This window comes from Corapipo altera, unplaced genomic scaffold (genome assembly GCF_003945725.1).
Source record: "Corapipo altera isolate COAL_440 unplaced genomic scaffold, ASM394572v1 112, whole genome shotgun sequence".
Classification (NCBI taxonomy): Eukaryota; Metazoa; Chordata; class Aves; order Passeriformes; family Pipridae; genus Corapipo; species Corapipo altera.
This window is the reverse complement of record NW_020884899.1, coordinates 10,961,046-10,979,903: the sequence shown is the minus strand read 5'-3', so window position 1 is coordinate 10,979,903 and position 18,858 is coordinate 10,961,046. Positions and strand designations below refer to the sequence as shown.

Sequence of the window (18,858 nt, the reverse complement as noted above, 5' to 3'; positions counted from 1 at the left end):
CTCCCAAAGCTGGCAAGGGAACCCCAGGCTCCAGTGTTCCCACATAGCTGCCAGGATTGTTGGGTGCCTTGTGTGGAAGCTGCATCTCTGGGCTGGGCAAAGGGGGAAGTGCTTGGTATGGCCAACAGGAAACATGTGCCTGGGTAAACATCAGACTCTGCCCCTTACTTAGGCTCAGCTTTACACAAACCACTCCTTCCTTCACACCTGTGAAGGCAGATCAAGGCAGCTATCTGAGCACTATCCTACAGAAACAACAGCCCCCTATTCACACCAATACACCCCTCTGTGTACAGTGACAGCTGCCCCACACAGTATTTTAGTGGTTAGACCACTCAGGATGTGGGAAACACTGGTTCATTTCCTTTCTCTGCTTCAGAAAATGCAAATTACCAGTTTATAAGGGAGGAGGGCATTTTCCTTCCTCCTATGAAGCTGTTCCACTTTCAGTAGACCTGACAGACTTTCTAGGCTTTCATTCTGGGTCAGCAGAAGGCCTAAGGAGGTCGTAGTACTTACTCCAAAGACTAGTTGTGTATTCCTGACTGGTTGAACAATGAATTCTTGCAGCAGGGGCTGGAGGAGACAGGTCACCATCCCCTGCCAGGCTACCCTCTTCTCTTGGAAGCAGATTTCATGTTTTCTCTTCCAGGACCACATTTACACACTCAAGAGAACAGCAGTGCAGTCCTACACCAGATGCATGATGCACTTCCCATCATTCCATGTTAATGGGATGGCTAAATCTGCAACTGTTGTTTCCTAAAAGGTGCTTTGCTCCCAGAGAAGGAAACAAGAGAATTAATTCTGTAACCAAACAAGTCTGTATGTTTTCAATGTTTTTTTTGCTTCAAAGAGCAAAAAAAGAGTGGTCTCAGTCAATGGAACAATGGGGTTTTTTGTATTTAGACCTTGTTCTTCATTAGCAAAATTCTAGACCCATTGAAGGATGCTTAAGGTTTGCTATTGATTCAATAAGGCCTGGACTTCATGTCAAAACAGTTTTGAGGCCTGTTCCTGTTAAACATGATGCACATTCTCCGTATATTTAAACAGGCCAAACTTTAAAGACAGTTTTTACAAGCAACTAGGGAATACGCTCCAAGATGCAGTTTACTGGCATTTGTGCATCACACATGTTTAGTAAATACAGCAGCAGGGAGGTTTCTGCACAAACAATAGTCTGCTCCAGCCATAAACTCACAGTACAGCTGATTCTTGTCATGAAGTTAAGTAGGAAAACAAAAAACCCCAAAATTTGTTTCTCAAAATAAATCAGCACCATGTCGAGAAATCATGATTTCTCTCAGGAAAGCACCTAACAAATACAGGAATCTTGCTCAGTTCTCCCTTATCAGCTCTAAAGCCCTGACTTACTTTCCCTAAAGATGTACGTGCACACATGTGTCTGTGTGTCTGTGCAAGATTCTGGCTGACTAAACCCATTAAAGAGCAAGAATAGCTGCACTGAATTTACAAAGGCATTTATGACTCGAAGTGGACGAAGCTACGTCAAAAACACTGTGGAGACATTTGGTTTTGTTTTGTTTTCTCTTAAAACTACAAATTAATACAGCTTTGAGTTTTCATCACCTCAACGGGACAAGGCTTCTTTTACAATTTCAATATGAAAATGAAGTGCAAGAAAAAGCAAATCCTAAACTAAGCTGATTTTTAGACCTATTCCACATCACTGACCTTACTGAGAACACACCATGTCAGCATCTGCTCCAAACTGGTGATGGAAGCGTGGGGAGAACCCGAACATCCTGTCTCCTCCCCATCCTATAGCTGTGGACACAGCATGTGTCTCTACAGGTGACAAGAAACATTTAGGGTAAAAGGGGCCTGGGATTTTGAAGTCTTATCTCAGAAATTTTTTGATGCAGCAAACTTTGCAGTGTTCTGTAGCTCACTGAAGGAAAAATCTAGTTACACCAAATGGATCAAGCTTAAAATCCAACTGCTGTGTAGCCTGAAAAAACAAATAGCCAAAGGGCACTGAAAGCATAAAGATGCTTTGTGAAGTCAGGAGAAAGTCTAAACATCAAGAAGGACAATATATTTTATAAAATAAAAACAGAAACCACACCTTTTTTCTATCATCGGTCCTCAATTTACAAAGTTGTCATCTACATCTGATAACACCAAAAGGTTTAGATTCATTAAAAGACCAAATTCTCTCTGCAGCTAGTACTTCTGCTCTAGTACTTTGGGCACCCACAGGAATATGCCAGGACAGGATATTTCCATGCTGGCTCCTCTCAAATTACAGTGAGACCTTCCTATCAGCTTACTACTAAGTACCGTCTGTTCACATTCCAGCAAACTTTCAACACATGAACAGAGCAAACAAGGGAACTGGGAATTGCCACGCTGATGGATAGAGGCAGTGGGGTACTTGGTTATCAGTTTTGTTGCTGTGGGAACTTTTAACTGGAATAAAAGAACCTTGGCTATCATGCATTATTTGATGATAGGGCACCATCAGATCTCCTATCTCCTCCTCTCAGTTAATTCACATTTTTCAGAGTCTGGGTTTTGATGCACGTGGAAAGCAAAAATTGGGAATAACATTCTCCCCAAAACAGACACACAGTCTTTAAGAAGTAACATCCTTCCATAGCTCTATGCATAAAAAATAACAAATTGTTTCCATTTCCCTTTCTTGAAATATTTGGATGGTCTTTCAAGCCATGCAGCAGCTGGCATTTGTATTTTCATAATAAAAGGTCCATATTCTGTTTGAGTATACATCCCACCCAATCCCACCAAAACACATGACTAGACATAAGTGTAAGGTTGGAGTAAAAGTACAAAGTTTGCCACAGAACCCAGAAGAAAAGCACAATTTGCCAGATTCGGGGTTATTTTTGTTACACTAATACCATGTCTCTTTTATAGCTTTCAATTGCCTTCAGACATTCTCATGATGATATAGGAGGATCAATGCCATTTTTTTCCCCTTTAATGAGCTTAAGAAAAACAACATGTGTTTTAGATTTATGGGGAATTGATTTTTATTTTAAAAGCAAATAAGAGATGTCATCCTCCTATGGAAGTTAACATACAAATTCAAAAGGAGCCTCAGATTTTCTGCCTTCCATTTAACTGAAATTCCTTCTGTGACACACTCCTATTGCAAGCCATGTTAATGTTTATTATCTTTTACATAGAGCGAAACTGAACACAGGGAGGATTTCCTCTGCTAGACCTGAGAATGATCTCTGCCCAACAATGAAGCAGGAATTAGAAGACTGGAGATGAGAAGCTGAACTTATTCACACTTTGAGTCATAAGCTGCATCTATAAATATTTCAGTTGAACATGTTCACACCGAGACTGTTGCCCCTACGTGTGATGATGCCAACTTACCCAAGGATTATACTCAGCCATGCTATTCCACCTCACAGTTACTCTGTCTGTCGATGGGAAAGAATCCCTTTTGTGCAAGAAAATGTCACCTTTCCATGTCTCTCCAACACGCACATTCCTACTTGTTCAGCCCCATCATTTCAGATGAAATGAGCACTAAGCATTTCCAAGATTCCTGCTCATTTGAAGGGAAAAAGAGTTGAACACCTTCTGAAAGGGAGAAGAAGGGAAATAAAGTTCTGTCTGGGAGGGTTTAACCTCGGCATGTGCTTTATAAAAGATCATACTAATATGTAAGATATGTAAACATTATAGAGCAATCAGAAACAAATGAAATGATGAATTCAGTTTAACAATATTCAGCTGTGGTGCAAGTGCCAGAAGGCACTTTTTGTTATGAATAGATCATTTGGATGGGTTACAGACCAGATTTGAACCCTGGCGTGTGCTAGGAAAATCAGTGTCAAACTACCTCAGATCAGAAGGTATCAGCAGTACATCTGGCAGCCCACAGAAATAAAAAATGTCTTTAAAATACATAAAGCTGCATAGAACTAGGCTAAAGTATGAGAAGACCTGCTTAAATGACACTAATATGAGATCTGTAATGTATTCAATTTATTAGTCTTTCCCACTTGCCTCTCCCCTCAGAAAAAAAAAAAAGAGGCAAAAAAATTCACTTCTATTATTAAAGTCATAGAAAAAAAAGCAGGACAGGCTAACTCAAAGCTCATGTAAGTGAATCAGGGGAACCAGTGCCTTCTATCCAAAGTAAGTTCGGCTTTTAGGACTATCATTTGGTTCAAGGACAGAACAGAACACAGACCTTCAGAGGAGCATCTCCCAGGCATCCAGCCATCCCATAAAATGAGCAAGTGGCAGTGGGAGATTTATTTTACTTAGCTTTGTTTTGCCAGACTAGCCATAATGATCAGGCACATGCTTGTGTTTCCTCCTCAGTTTTATGTAAATGTTACGGCAATCAGAGACAAGATAAAATAAAACACACCACACTGGCGAGAGCAGGTTTGTGGAATCATGAATTTCAGCAGAATTTTCTTCCTTAGTTGACACCATCTGTTGCTGGTGTAGGCTTAGACAAACTTCTTCAGTAACACTGACAGAGAACTTGCTATTACCTGAAAAGTAAATCTTTATATTACCAAGGTATATCCATGTTGTGCCATTTTCATTTCTGCTTTCCAATATTGTGTCTCTGAGATCTGGCAGCATTCTGGTATCACTATCAGATTTTCTATTTACTTACAGAGACAGAAAATCAGATTTCTGCTGAACTCTTCTTGAATTACACTCACATGAAAGCAAAATTAAACCTTCATTCTACTGTCACAACTTTTTTAGAGTAACCATTTGCTAACAAGAAGCTAGGTCAGAAAATTTGTTTGAAAATCACCTCACTTATCAGCTTCTATAGCCAGAAATTCAAAATAACAGCTGCTTTTGTTAGGCTAAGACAGGTATGAAGAAAAGATCTAAGATATTAATGGAGAGCAGGGAAAGAAACAAGGAAAAGCACCGTATCAGTCACCAACTAATAAATGCCCTTTACAGTTCGGCACTTTGATCAGTGACAAGTCAAATACTTTCATTAACTTCTCTGCTGACTTTTAACTTTCAAAGTTTCTGACTGACTGTGGATTGAGAATACTGACATTCATTCAGGTCAGGGACTTTACATCGATGCATAAAATCCTGTATTAAGAAAACTGTATCATTTTGCTTTTGCTGACAGATGGGTCTTATATAGCTCCTCGACCCCAACTCTCTGACAAAGAATGAAAGAGATTCATAAAAAAAAAAACCAGCACTCAAAGGGAAACCCAAGAATGTTTCATTTCTGGGTTTCTGGTTCAAACTTAGGTCACAGTAATAGCTACTGAATGTGTGATTTAATAACAGCACTTGCTGGTGGCATTTATATTAACGGGGTGGAGTTGGGGCATGAAATTGTGTTTTCAGAGAACTGATGCCTACTCTAAAATTGCCATCCTGGCATGATTCCTCAAGCACTAAATGGGTTTAAAACTAAGCTTCCCTCTAACTCTGGAGGCAATTCTCTACATTAAACCTATGGTGCACATAGTCAACTTCTTAAAATATGCTTATTATTAGCAGTAATTACATGTTAAACACATAACAGCATCCCAGTTTTAGCCTGATGCAAAATGTATTTAAGAAAACAAGGTCTTGGAACACAAGAAATGTACTTCAGAAAACAAAGGAAATTAAAATTTATTAATATTCCAATTCCTATAGGTCATCCACTACCAGCAATTTATTTGCTTATATTTTAAGCTCAGGTCCCTGGCCATCATGGGTTTGCTATGCAACTGCACAGCTTGTGGTGGCAAGTCACCCAGCTCTGCTCCACGTGACAGGCTGGCATCCCCTGAGCCATCCACGGTGACAGATTTACTCTGCAATGATATTAAGACTAGGCCACAAAAATGTTTGCACAGAGCTCACTTTATCCCACTGGAAGCATGGAATTTACTTGAGTGGCAACAACACAGAGACAGAACATGAACTTCGGGGTTCTGCCTGAACACATCTGCCCACGAATGGTTTTGGTAACCTGTTTACATCCAGTCGAAGAATTCAGGCTTATGTGATACAAAACACTTCCATAAATGCCTTGCTGAATATGCCTCCCATCATTTATTGCCAAGGCTATGCCACAGAGACCCGCAAAATTTTTAAACCTTAGTTAATCTCATGTAGCTCTGAGAATGGCAACAGAATGAATCAAAGCACAACAAAATTCTCCAACTATGTCGATCAAGGTTGTGCAACAACAAAACCACAATATTCAAAGCCATCAGGCAGTATTTTTGCAGCACAAGATACTGCAAGATATTGCAAGATAAGATTTCTGACCGTGGAGCCAGACAAGGTTGAAAGAGGCAGATAGAAAGGCAGATACCATCCAAACCAGAAACAATCATGCAAGAGAATCAAAGGATTCTGGGCACTGCCCAGAGCATAAACTTATGGCCAGAGAGTGGTCTGTGGGAGGGAGGTTGAAACAGAAACATGTATTCAGTATTATTTTTTTGCCCAAGTTGGTTTGTTTTGTGTTGGCTGCAGTACTGCCATGTTTTATGTCCCCCGTGTCCCCTCACTGGCTCTGGGCTCATGGGATGAGTGTGAAGGGTGACTGCTGGCAGGGCTGGAGCTCTGGCAGAGCCACATGTACCTCCTGAGTCCTCAGGACCTGGGGCCACTGGCATGACGGGCCTTGGAGGAGAGTTTACAACCAGAAAATCTAATTGTATTGATATTGCTTATTTACCCACCACAACAGCACTAAGAACACAAGCCTAGCACATTTCAGCTCGGCAAGGTGCCAAGTGCAGCTCACCACAAAGGAGGTGGGTGACAATATGGAAACAAAGATCTTCTTATTTTTGCTGCTAACTCTGAAATTGATAATATCACAAACTTGTCTGGCAAAAATCAAACCAGCCACAACCACAGGAACAGGTTTAAGTAAAAATTACCAGAATTAGAAACATACAGAGAGTATGCATCAAATGCAGACTGGTATCTGAAATTTCTGATGATGATTTGGAGCTCATATCCCAGTGCAACCCCTGTGTTCATTATTTCCCAGACAAAACTTTCAGGTACAACCTAAAACCAGGAGACACAAATGGGTTCTTAGGGACTACTGTTACCCCTTATTGCAAACAGTAACCCATCTGAGAAGGGCAGCAAACTGCGAATTACACGCACACAGAACTATTTCTAATTTTCTAAGTTCTTCATAAAACATTAACTGGTCTACAAACTAGAGACCAAACAAGGTACATGATTAATACCCAGTAAAGAAACAACACTCCTAGGGCAACCTGATTGCTTCATCTCTGAAAATATTTCAGGTGAATTATGTGTTGGGACTATATACTGCACAAACTGTCTTTATATCTAACAAGAATTAATTTGAGTAAAACTTCACTCAGTTTATTAAACATTCGCATGGTGAGATTTTTATTCAAGGCTAAATAAGGAAAGGTATTTGAAAAATGTTTAAATCTTACCATTTTTAAAAAAAGAATAGGTTGACTCACAATAACATTAGATATTCAAGTTGTATTTAGTTTATATTAATTGGTATAAAGAGAAATTTATTTGGCCCAACAGCTCAAGAGAAGAGAAGAAGAAGAGGAGAAGAAGGTAGAAGGAAGAAGAAGAGGAAGAAAAAGAGGAGGAGAAGGAGGAGGAGGAGGACAAAAAGAAGGAGAAGGAGAAGGGGAAGGAGAAGGGGAAGGAGAAGGGGAAGGAGAAGGAGAAGTAGAAGGAGAAGAATGACTTGACTAGACATACTCCTCACTAAGGAAGATGACCACATACTCAAACATTTAGAGCTTTAAAACTAATCCACCAGCAGAAATATAAGGCAGTGTTTGGGTGTTTCCCCTTTCACCCAGAGGATACCAGATCTTAAAACGGTTAAAACACATCAATTAAAATGTTGTTTAAAACTGGTAACAACAGCACCAAAAAAAATCAAATTTAGCAAAAAGACACCCCTGTTTTACTCAGCTGTATTTTAAAAATGTAACAGATCAAACTCTCGCCAAGAGCAGTGAATGCAAGAAGAGGTCACAGGCTGCACTTGTATGAGTGAGTGCTGTGGGGCTGAACTAACTCACTATTCTCCTTAAACAGAGCACAGACCCCCCCTACACCTCTGCATGGAGGCCCATTTTCTGACAGCAGCCAGGTCCAGCCTCTTCATCTCAGCTGCCTGTGGGTATTTTATGCTTTTTTTCAACGTGCTGCATCAATTTTCAGCCCAAGGTATGTTTGGTATTAGGACGTCTCAGGGTACAGCCACATGAATAAATTATTATGGGCAAAACTAAGAGGACAGTTGCCCAGCAAAACCACCTCTACTCATCATCCTTCTGTGGTGTATCGTGTGACGGATCCCAGGGACCTCGCACATTCCACAGGAAACCAAGGCCAGGAGTGCTGCTCCGAGCTGCTGACACCGTGCAAATACACACTATAGATTACTCAGTTAATTTCTTCATCTGCCTCTGCTCCTATTACTTGATCATACAACAGGATTTTAAAATTCTACTTTTACTTTTTTTTCTAATACCGACCTTATGAAGGAAGCTTGCAGTGGTATCAGCTTCAAACATTAGCCAGCAAAGCTGGACAACTGATACATGTTTTAAATAGAACAATCTTTTTCACATCATAAAATCCTGCCATTTTCCCTAGGAGAAAATAGAGAGCAAGACTGGTACCTACCTTTCCTACTGAAAACTTTTTACTTCCTCCCTTTGCACTCAAAACTCCAAATTCTGAAGCAGAGAATAAAAACAGGAAAAAATTTAAATTATACTGGAAGCAAAATGCTCTTCATTTTTTTGCCTTACTATTATCTATTTTAAAACTGAGATGTTAATAAAATATCATTTCTCTGCCAAAAAAATGTATTTTTATAGATTTCTTTTTCAGCCAGGAAAAGATTTTAGTAAAATGAGAGACAGACAGAGAGAAGAAAACTTCAGGCATGATTAAACAAATAAGGTGAATATATATTTTATTTTCATTATATTTTGCCTACCTCATCGAGGCATGGAAACTCAATGATAAGAAAGTCTTTGGCTCACAGCATTTAGGGCAGCATTAAACCTTCCCAATTAACTTTCTCCTCATAAGGAGAGATCAAAGAGTGAGTGCTCTAGTTCAAAAATGGTGCTGAAATCCAAACCATGTACAACAGTAGCCACCAAACTCCCACAAGGCTGCCAGCAATGTCCTTGTACCTCCTTCTCATCAAATCTTCTCCCTGCTGTACACAGAGACCTCTCCCTCCAGGTATTTTTTCATAAAAGACAGCTATAACCTGTATTCTCATTATCTCTCCCCTTGCCACAAGGAAAGAGTTGTGAGATATCAAATATGTGATGCATGACCCACTGTTCAAAAGCAGATGATGCACCTTGGAATAAAGGTGCAAAGAAAGGTTGTAGGTGATGCACCTCTCAGCCACCTCACCTTATCTTTATCCAGGAGCACTCTGGCCACAGAGGTTGAGAGGGCCATATCTGAACAACGTGTTCCTCAACTCCTGCTCCAGTTCTTTTCTGAAATTTGGCTGCTGTGTGCAAAAGATGAAAGCTGTAATGGGACGTGAGTGGTTGGAAGTTGGCCACTTAAAAGCACAAGCTATAAGAGGAGCAGGGCTTAATGATACCTGTATCAGGAATATTAAATAACCACCCTACCAGGGCACTTTGAGGTGAACAATTAAAAAGGGGAATTATAAAAATCAATATTGTGGAATAGACACAAACTTCTCAACCTTCTACAAGATCTTTTGCCAGTGATCTCCTGACCATGAGTGATGACTTGATTGAACCCCTGTGGGCAGCAGACTCTCAGGTTTCCATTTCATGTGGGTATAATCCACCCATGAGGCATCAAAAAACCCTGAGTCATATCTATGAATCAGGGTCACGAACCTCACACGTGATGGAAGAGAACAGCAGCTTGGGGTGAGGGAGCTCCACCATCTTGGAAAGCTGGATCCTGAGACTCCTGTCATAAAGAGGCAAGCCCTGAGCACTGTTGAGGTAGAACTGAAACCAATGAACAAAAAATGTGAGCAGTAAGATTGATCCTTCTAATCGAGGAACTGGGAAAAAGACTATGGTGGTAGAAAAATACACCTGAGACCCCTGGGCTGAGGAGGCTGCCTGGGGTCCAACAGATGATCTTCTAAAAATTATAATAAATTAAAAGGTGTCAGGGATAGGCTTACTTGTTTTCTTTGTAGAAAAATGATGCTGTTTGTTTTGTAGAATGAAGGGTTTTACGAGGCACTGTCAGATGGCTGAGACACTGAACCAAAGAACAGGGAACCGTCCCCAGGGAGCGGCTGGAGCAAGTGGGTCAAACAGGTTCTGAACTGGTAGAGGGAGAGGCCAGGAGGGTCTAGAGAGTGGTGTCAGATTAGTCAGAGACATTTATAGGATGGGTCTCCAGGAGGTCACAATGGGAAGAGAGAGAAGTCTAAGCATAGCATCTGCCTCTGGAACTCTCCCTGGGTTTGCTGTCCCCAGACACAGAAAAGAACAACACTACTGTCCTCAACAGAAAATCTGCACTCCTGTTAAGTTTACGTTCCTTGTATATGAGTTTAACCTCCTGTGTTTGTTCCAGGAAGCAAATTTGGAACTAAGCCTGGGACAACGTGTGAGTTTCAGCTCTGGAAGAAGTTAAATAAGAATGAATTCTGGGGTAATTATTCCAGACTCATTCAGTGTCCATCATTTCCATCTGTCTAAATAAGAGATGCAAAAACTTCCAATGCCTTATCAGGGATCCTGACTGAATGCTCAGCTTTGAAACAAAACCCTTACACTCAATGAATTTTGACTGTTCCAAGCTTGAATGTTCCCATACATTTACTTCTGCTTTTTATCAGAATCCATTAGCACTAAGCATATTTATGTTTCAGCTTGGGAAAGTACACAACAGACACACAGTAGCAGATCGTCCTTTTCTTTGTATTCCCAAAGGTCAAGGTTTCTTATATAACTTGGTAAAAAAAGACCTTTTAATCTGTTAAGTTGTTTTCAGGATCCAAACCAGGAAAAAAGCACCCACATTCGTGATGGATTCAGATGCTTTTTGCTAAGCACTTAAGCACCAGCAGTCCTGCATTGATTTATTTTATTGGTTTATTTAGTGAAATGTCTGGATACAGATACACAGAATAACCTTTTTTCTCATATTTACTGTGTCGCCTTCCTTGAAATGGGCACTACAAGTGGTTTGATAAATGGACTGAGAGGTTGTCTGGTTACACCACGGCTTCTACTTGTGTCCTTAGTGAGATGCTGCTGTGTCCCCTTCTCCAGCAGTGCTGCTCCATGACTCACAGCAGTTCCTTCTGTGCCTCTCAGAACAATAGCTCACAGGGGATACAGGGCCTCAAATGAGCTACAATTTACACCACCCATTTATTTTTACTTCTCCTACAATGATAGATATTCACTGTCACAAAATGCCAGTTTATGTGAAGATTATAAATCTTCCAGCCCAGACAACTAACTGCAGGCCATTTTAAATATGTGCTTTATAACACTACAATTTGGCTGCTACGGTAAATTAAATCCCTTAAAGCTCATCACAATAAAAACTAACTTTCCTCAAGTTTAAAAAATAAAATCAAAACCCAAAGATCCATGAAGCCCACTAACCTGTTAACAGTGGGCAGGAACAGGTGGCTTAGGGAAGATCATAGGAACACAGTAAACATACAGTAATTCTTCCTCAAAATGTCCTCCAATCCTCCAGTGAGATGAAGTTCAAGCAAATTTCTGTTCTTACTTTCAACCAACCAAGTCTTCAAAAGTGACTGAGATTGCAAACAAATCCCATTTTCAAGAACATTACCTATGTCTCAGTAAAAAGCTCGATTTTTGCATTAGAAAATGAATTTACTATAGTGACAACTTGCAGATCAATGTAAGTCTTAAATGAACATTGGAATTTTTTAAGTGTCTCAGAATTATTCCTTTAGCTCACAACCCTTTAACTTCAGTTCTGGTTTCTAAAAAAACACACCTCGGGTACTACTTGCAGCACTATCCCGTTTTAGGAGACCAGGGAGACCTCATCCCAACCTGGAAGGTTGGGAACTGTGCTCATGGAACAGCTGTGTCACAAATAGCAAAAAAAACCTCCTGCTCCAAATGATATTTAAGAAAACCCCACCAAGACCCCCATCCAAACTGTGCAGTCCAAGGAAAGCCCAGCCCTTTCTTCTGGAAAAGAAGAGTGGGACATGCTGGGCCAGTACAGTTCAGGGGGTTTCCAGAAGAGCTTTCCAGCACTGACCTTTTCCCAAAAAGCTCATGAAGATACAAGCTGTGGGAAAGAAATCTCAGAGGTGGAACAGGAGATTCGAGGGGGGGTTGCATATAGGTATTATCCCTAAACTTATTTTTTTGGCGGGGAGAATTATTCTTCCAAACCTGCAGTTCTTACCTAACTCAGTGGGAAATATTAAAGAGAATCAAATTCTTTTCAAACGAGGTCGGGTGTATTTATCTACTCTGGATGCCCTTCCCATGTACCTTAAGGACTTTCTTATTTATTTATCACATAATACAGTTCATTTTAGAGATTTATTTTCCTTTTTCACCATTAGCTAAGTGTTCCTTCTATATCAGTGAAGGCCACTATCAACAATAGTATCACCTCCAGGTTCAATAAATCTTCTGCAGTACCCCTGAGCTTGGAAGCAGATTTACATTGTATGGGATATGTGTTCACACACTATTTTAAACATATTTTTAAACATTTGAATAACTAAATGGGTAAATCCTGAGAACCTTACCCCGTGTTTATTCAGCCCTTACTTACTGAGACAAACTCCCAAGGACAGAGTAAACAGTGAGAGGGGACCTCAGGCCTTCACCCACAGCTATAAACAATGAACTCAGCACAAACTGTGATTCCCAGCTGACACTAGGAGAGAAGCAGCACTTAATGCTGCTCCCCATTTTGCTTCCAGAATGATTATATGAGGAGAGATTTAGTTTCTCCCTAATGAAACGTGGCCCATCCAAGATCTTCTCCCATGCACAGCTGGAACAGCAACAAGAAACTTAGATGAAGAACTACTGATTCATGAGATGATGAATACAAGTGGAAATGGAGGGGGAAAAAAGGTCTCAGTGGGAGGCATAAAGCCTACATACTGAAGAAATTTGCCTGACTGGGGGAACTGGTGCTGTTAAGAAGAGTAAATACCATTGCATCTATAACCCCTTGGACCATGAAGCCCTTAATACCCAGCACTCTCATAGCCCCCCTTCCGTTAGAAAATGCCTGTGTGCACAGCTTCAGTTTTGTGCTCATATTGCAAGTGGGTAAACTAAGGAGAGGCAATAATCTGACAGACTCATACAGCAAACCAGCTCACTGAACAATATCTGGGATTTTGACCCAAATTTTCACACTCCTCATTGCAAATATGGCTAATTCGAAAAATTTAAATCTAATAGAAAATTCTTGGGTTTTATACAATTACTGTATTCCCTTGAAAATTCCATTCAGTTGTTTCAAGGCCCAGAAGAAACCTAACAAATAACCAAGAAATCCCTTATCATACCCTATTTCATTTATATTTTAGTTATTATTTTACAGTTATTGTAAGAAAAGGAGCACATATTGGTTCCTTTTTGTTCACCATGAGAACAACAGAGAGCAAACAGGCTGTTCGATAAATTCATGCCTACTCCAAAGTCCAAGATAGACAAAGAATCTGGAAGGGTCATTCATTATACATATCTATGCTTGTGATCTGAGAAAAATCTCCTATCCAGCTCTCCTTGGAACAGAACACTCCAGGAAGACACTTGTGTTTGCTCAAGATTTTGGGCTTCAGGCTAATACATCCTCCTGGGTCTAGAGAGTGATCAGATTTGGTTATCTGCAGACTTGATAAGAGTGTTGTACCTGTCAGATCTGATACCATCACTTTGAAGAATACAGAAAAGGAAAACAAAAAATCTTCTGTTACAATGAAAGGCCGCCGCTGCTGCTGGACTTTCCTGAACAAAAATGGGAATATTGATATATTGACAACAAACCAAAATTTAGTTGCTTTGTCCTGTCCCCTACAACGGAGTGATGCTGTTATGTGAAGATTAATGAAGGAAGACAAATTTGTAACTTCCACAGAATCACATAATCCAGAATACAACTCCTTCCTACAACAGAAGCAGCAAAATCCCCCAAACACTACTAAAATATTCAGCTGTTACAGTTAGGATATAAAGGTGCAAGGTGCCAGACTCAAGGGCTAGATCTGCTAACAGGTAACCTTCAATGCCACACTACTTTAAGCAGAGAGGCCCAAATTAGGCAGCCCAAAACTTCCAGCAGACAGACCAGATAAATCTTAGTAGTGACAACATAAGTATGTGAAAAGCTCAGTCTCCCTTTCTCAGTCTTTCTAAGGCAAAACACAGGGAAGGGAGTGAGGAACAGGAGAAGAGCCCTGTTAACAGTCCTGGAAAAAGCCCAACATAAGGCTTTATATCCATTGTGTTTGTATCAAAAACAATAGAAAATTCACGGAGGCAGAAAACAGATCTCTGGTTTCCACATTGTTTAACATATAGTGCAATATACTCTTGTCTGTGGTGTGCAAATGGTGTCACTTCAGAACACAAAGGAAATACACATATACAAGTCAACATTTCCAGCTGTCATACACTCCCAAAGCACTGGATAGGGCAGTTTGTAAAAGCAGCAATTAAAGGAATGATAATTAAAATCATACTTAACTATGAAGTGCCTCAGTCTACCATCTAACAAAACTGGAAGAACATTCCTACTGTCTTACCCCTTCACTGTTGCAAAAAACCCCAAGACCACCAAAGAGAAGACACTGCAGAAAGAATCATAAAAACATGGAATTCTGGAATGATTTGAGTTGCAAGGGAGATTTAAGCTCATCGCCACCCCCTGCCATGGGCAGGGATACCTTCCACTATCCCAGGTTGCTCCAAGCCCCGTCCACTCTGGTCTTGGACACTTCCAGGGATGGGGCAGCCACAACTTCTCTGGGTAAGTATTGTAAAGCCTCAGTATCCTAAATCTGACACCCTAATCCATGGCTCTGTGTCACATGGGGCAGTTTGCAGGTAACCACAGTGTGTTGGAATTTTCAAAGCAAGTGTTTTCACTGATGCCAGTGAGACGTCTCTGGAAACTCAGCCTTCATGGAGACTCCAAGCAGAGTATTTTCCAAAGCATTCCCTCTGTCCACATCTATCCTTTGAGTCTTTGAACCCAAACGATCTGTTCACAAAAGGGAAGGGGAGTTGGATGTACAGTTTTCTGGGAACGTTACTAAGCTTTATCTAGTTTACGTACAATAGAGATTAAATTGCTTTCACATACATTGCCCTGCACAGGTTGATTACCAGGAGAGCACTGGGGTGCAAATCTTTGATGTCTCTGAACAGGCACGCACTAAATAGGAACATCCCATTCTCCCTGTCACCAAGACATACCTGAGCTTTGAATTATGTCAGGCCAGGAACAAAGGAATCTTGCTCATAACAAAAACTTTTAATAACTCGCTGAGAAAGCCTCCCTTTCATCTCTGCCAAGCTTTAGGAAAGGCTGGGAGGCAAGCAGAAATAAACATTGTACAGACTCACCACTGCTGGCTCTAATGTAAACTCTCCAACTTCCTATTTACATTTCAAGATCTTAAGCTTTGTGGTTTACTAGTTCTGCAAGTAAGTGCTTTGGGTTTTGGAGGCTGCCTGCACATGATCTCCCACCACTACTGAAGTCTTCCTAGCTTTTATTAATATAATAAGGAGGTCAGAAAAGCAACAATCTTTTATATGCCCTGCTAGCAAAAATATTTTACTTCTTGCCTTTTAAAAACAAAACAAAGCAAGCAAAGCATACAAGGGCAAATTAATGCCAGCAAAGGGGATATTACAGTTGTGTTTGTTTCTTTTTGAAACTGAGGATGCAAGAACATGGAACGAGACAGTTTCATTAAAAAAAGGGTGTGGAGGAGTTCTTTGAGGGACAAGTAAAAGAAGGTGGCAATTTTATGGATATATAACCCTTCTAAGGCCATGAGCTGAAAAGGCATCTAAATAGGCTCTGTGACCTTTTCTTCATAAGGCTAAATCTGTGTACACTAAGAACCTGCAACAAGAGTCGTGAAGTCAGTGTGGTTTTCATTTCATGCAGCCGTCCCTCAATGTAAAACATCTTCATTAGCTGGGAAGTCAGCACTGTGACTGCTGCCAAACACAATATAGAAGAGAGCAGGACTCAACTGAACGAGGACAGAGCGAGGGAGAGGTTCCTAAGACAGTCATTTCTCCCCTTCGAAAGGCACTGGCTCTGTGACTCACGTGCAGAATAGGCCTTACAGAACACAAGAATATTAAAAAATCAAGAGGGCAAGCACTTATCAATTTCCTAAAGCTCACACAGATCATTTCACAAACACACCCAGGCTGCCCCAGCTTCACTAGGTTTGCTTTTGTTTTTATTTTTTCCCTCCTGCATTCCCCCCCCTCCTCCCTCCTCGCCTGACCCTCCCAAATCCAGCCTCTTTCCCCTGGTCAGGAGAAGGACAAATTGCTGCCTCTGCTAAGCCCTGGGTCACAGCCAGTTGGCACCGGGATGTGCTGCCCTGGGCTGCTGGCCCTGTCCCCCCGGAGACTGCACGTTCGTGTGAGGGATGCGTGTCCTGCGGGAGGGAGGCGTGCGAGGCTGGAGTGCTCCGACCCGCTCTCCAAACACACACTGCCCGGTGCCATCCCACTGGATCGAACGGAGCTGGCAAAGCAACTACCAGCCCACTTAGCCCCTGCAAGCTTTCCTCTCATCACAGATGATTTCCAGCAGCTGAGGAGTCCCTGTGCAGTGATTACTCAAAGTCTGCTGCTTTAACAACGTGGCATGTTCTGAAGAGGAGACTCTCGTATCAGAGCCAAAATACACTGAATGCACTTGCTGGTCTGGCTCCCACCGAGATTAGAGATCAGGCTCTGAGAACACTTTGAGCCAGCATGTCTCTGCAGTCTCCTCTCCAGGATGTACTGCAAAGGACACGTACTGTGCATGCTTTGGGGGTGGAAACGTGCTTTACACTCTATTTGTGTGAACAAAGCTGGCAGCTCAGGCGGATATTGTGGAGCAAAGAAGCTCTATTGTGTTTGCCAGTCATCACGAGAATCAAATGAACAAATTTAGAATACGCAAAATGGGCTGAAGTTCCTTTAGCAAAAAGCACTCAAAGACTGGTCAGGCTTAGTGAAAGAGAGTATGGGATATTCTTCCTGAAATTATAAATAGTAAACACTTGGACAGTAAAATGATCTGCCCATTTTGCTATTTGTGTAGTTGCTCTGTCTTTTAGAACATACAGTAAATCTAAAAAGATAGCAGATAAATTACTCATCCCTCTCCAATTTAAAAAATGACTAAATTATACACTTCAAACCACATATACAATATCACCTGGGGAAAAAAGAACTGTGCACCAAGCCAGGTGAGTCCATTCCCAATGTCAAGAGTTAGAGAAGTAACAAAAACAGATGCAAAAGAGACTACACCTAAACTTGAAAAGGTTCCCTGTTAATCCCCAAAAAGAAGTGTTGAGAGCTGATAAAGAAGGAATGACGGAAGAAGAACACAGAGCACATCCCCAGATGAAGACAGAAAAAAATATCAGAGACTCTGGATAGGAAGTAGCACAAACCTTCTGTATTTGGGACTCAAAATACCATCAAATTCAGACACCGCCCCCCCACCTCAGTAAGCTGAAAATAGGCCAGACAATGTTCCCATCGGAAGATGCTACTGCTAATTCCTTCAGCTGTGAATCACAAAAGGTTTTAGAGTAAGAACAACAAATATTTTCATGGTGCTACAACTGTTCTGGGACAAGTACAAAGCAGAACACTGATCTCTAACTGAGATTCACCACAAAATAGAAACAAAAGAGAAGATGGGGTGTTGCAGAAGAAGATCCCAGTTTTCTCTTCTTTGATATGTCTGGATCCTGCAGCTCTGTGTGCACATTCTCCTTGTCCCTCATGAAGGTCCCAGTCTGGGTTGGAAGGGACCTTTAAGGGGCCATCTTGTTCCGCTGCCTGCTATGGACAGGGACACCTTCCACTAGCCCAGGTTGCTCCAAGCCCCGTCCAACCTGGCCTTGGGGGGCCTTCCAGGGATGGGACAGCCACAGCTTCTCTGGGCAACCTGTGCCAGGGCCTCATCACTCTCACTGTAAAAAATTTCTTCCTAAAATCTAGTCTAAATCAACCCTCTTTTGGTTTAAAACCTGACAGAAGCAGCAGTACTGCCAGTTTACTTGCCACAAGGAATACTGGAAAATTTCTGTGTCCAAGTCCCCTGTCACACTGCTTGTCCCTGTTACTTTTCAGCTTTTGCTAACTTGCATCTGAGAGTAAACTCAATTCTTGGTGGTCTTACACATCTGCAAAAGGGCAAACACGCCTGCATTCAGGGCTGGGATATGGGAATACAGATACCTGAGCCTGAAATCCTCCTAATCACATCAAGGTTTCAGAAGAAAAAAAAATTTTTGAAACATTGAAAACACCCCATAAAACCCTAGGACACTGGCAGTAAGGCAGGCTTCTAGGGAAAGCAATTACCTTATTCCCAGAAGTTAGGGCATGTCTCTTAGACCCTTGCAAACTATGAGTTAGGAGTGACATGTGAGCTCCTATTTCAGGGCCTCGAACCTGCTGCTATTTTGCTGGGAAAAACTACTCACACATTTTGTGCAGTCACTATGGCTACACAGGGAAAGGCTAAAAAGTTCCAAAGCTAAGTGTGGGTGCTGGAGCCCAGAGACCCTGTCTGCAAAGCATGATGGAAGCAGGCCACTTGGAAAGGTCATCTGTGAGT

General features: G+C 41.3%; 1 protein-coding gene across 4 annotated transcripts in view; it reads right to left on the bottom strand.

Moving 5' to 3' along the window:
* FGGY (FGGY carbohydrate kinase domain containing) overlaps positions 1-18,858 on the bottom strand; it is a 130,080-nt gene that overhangs the window by 42,573 nt on the left and 68,649 nt on the right. The window lies entirely within an intron of this gene.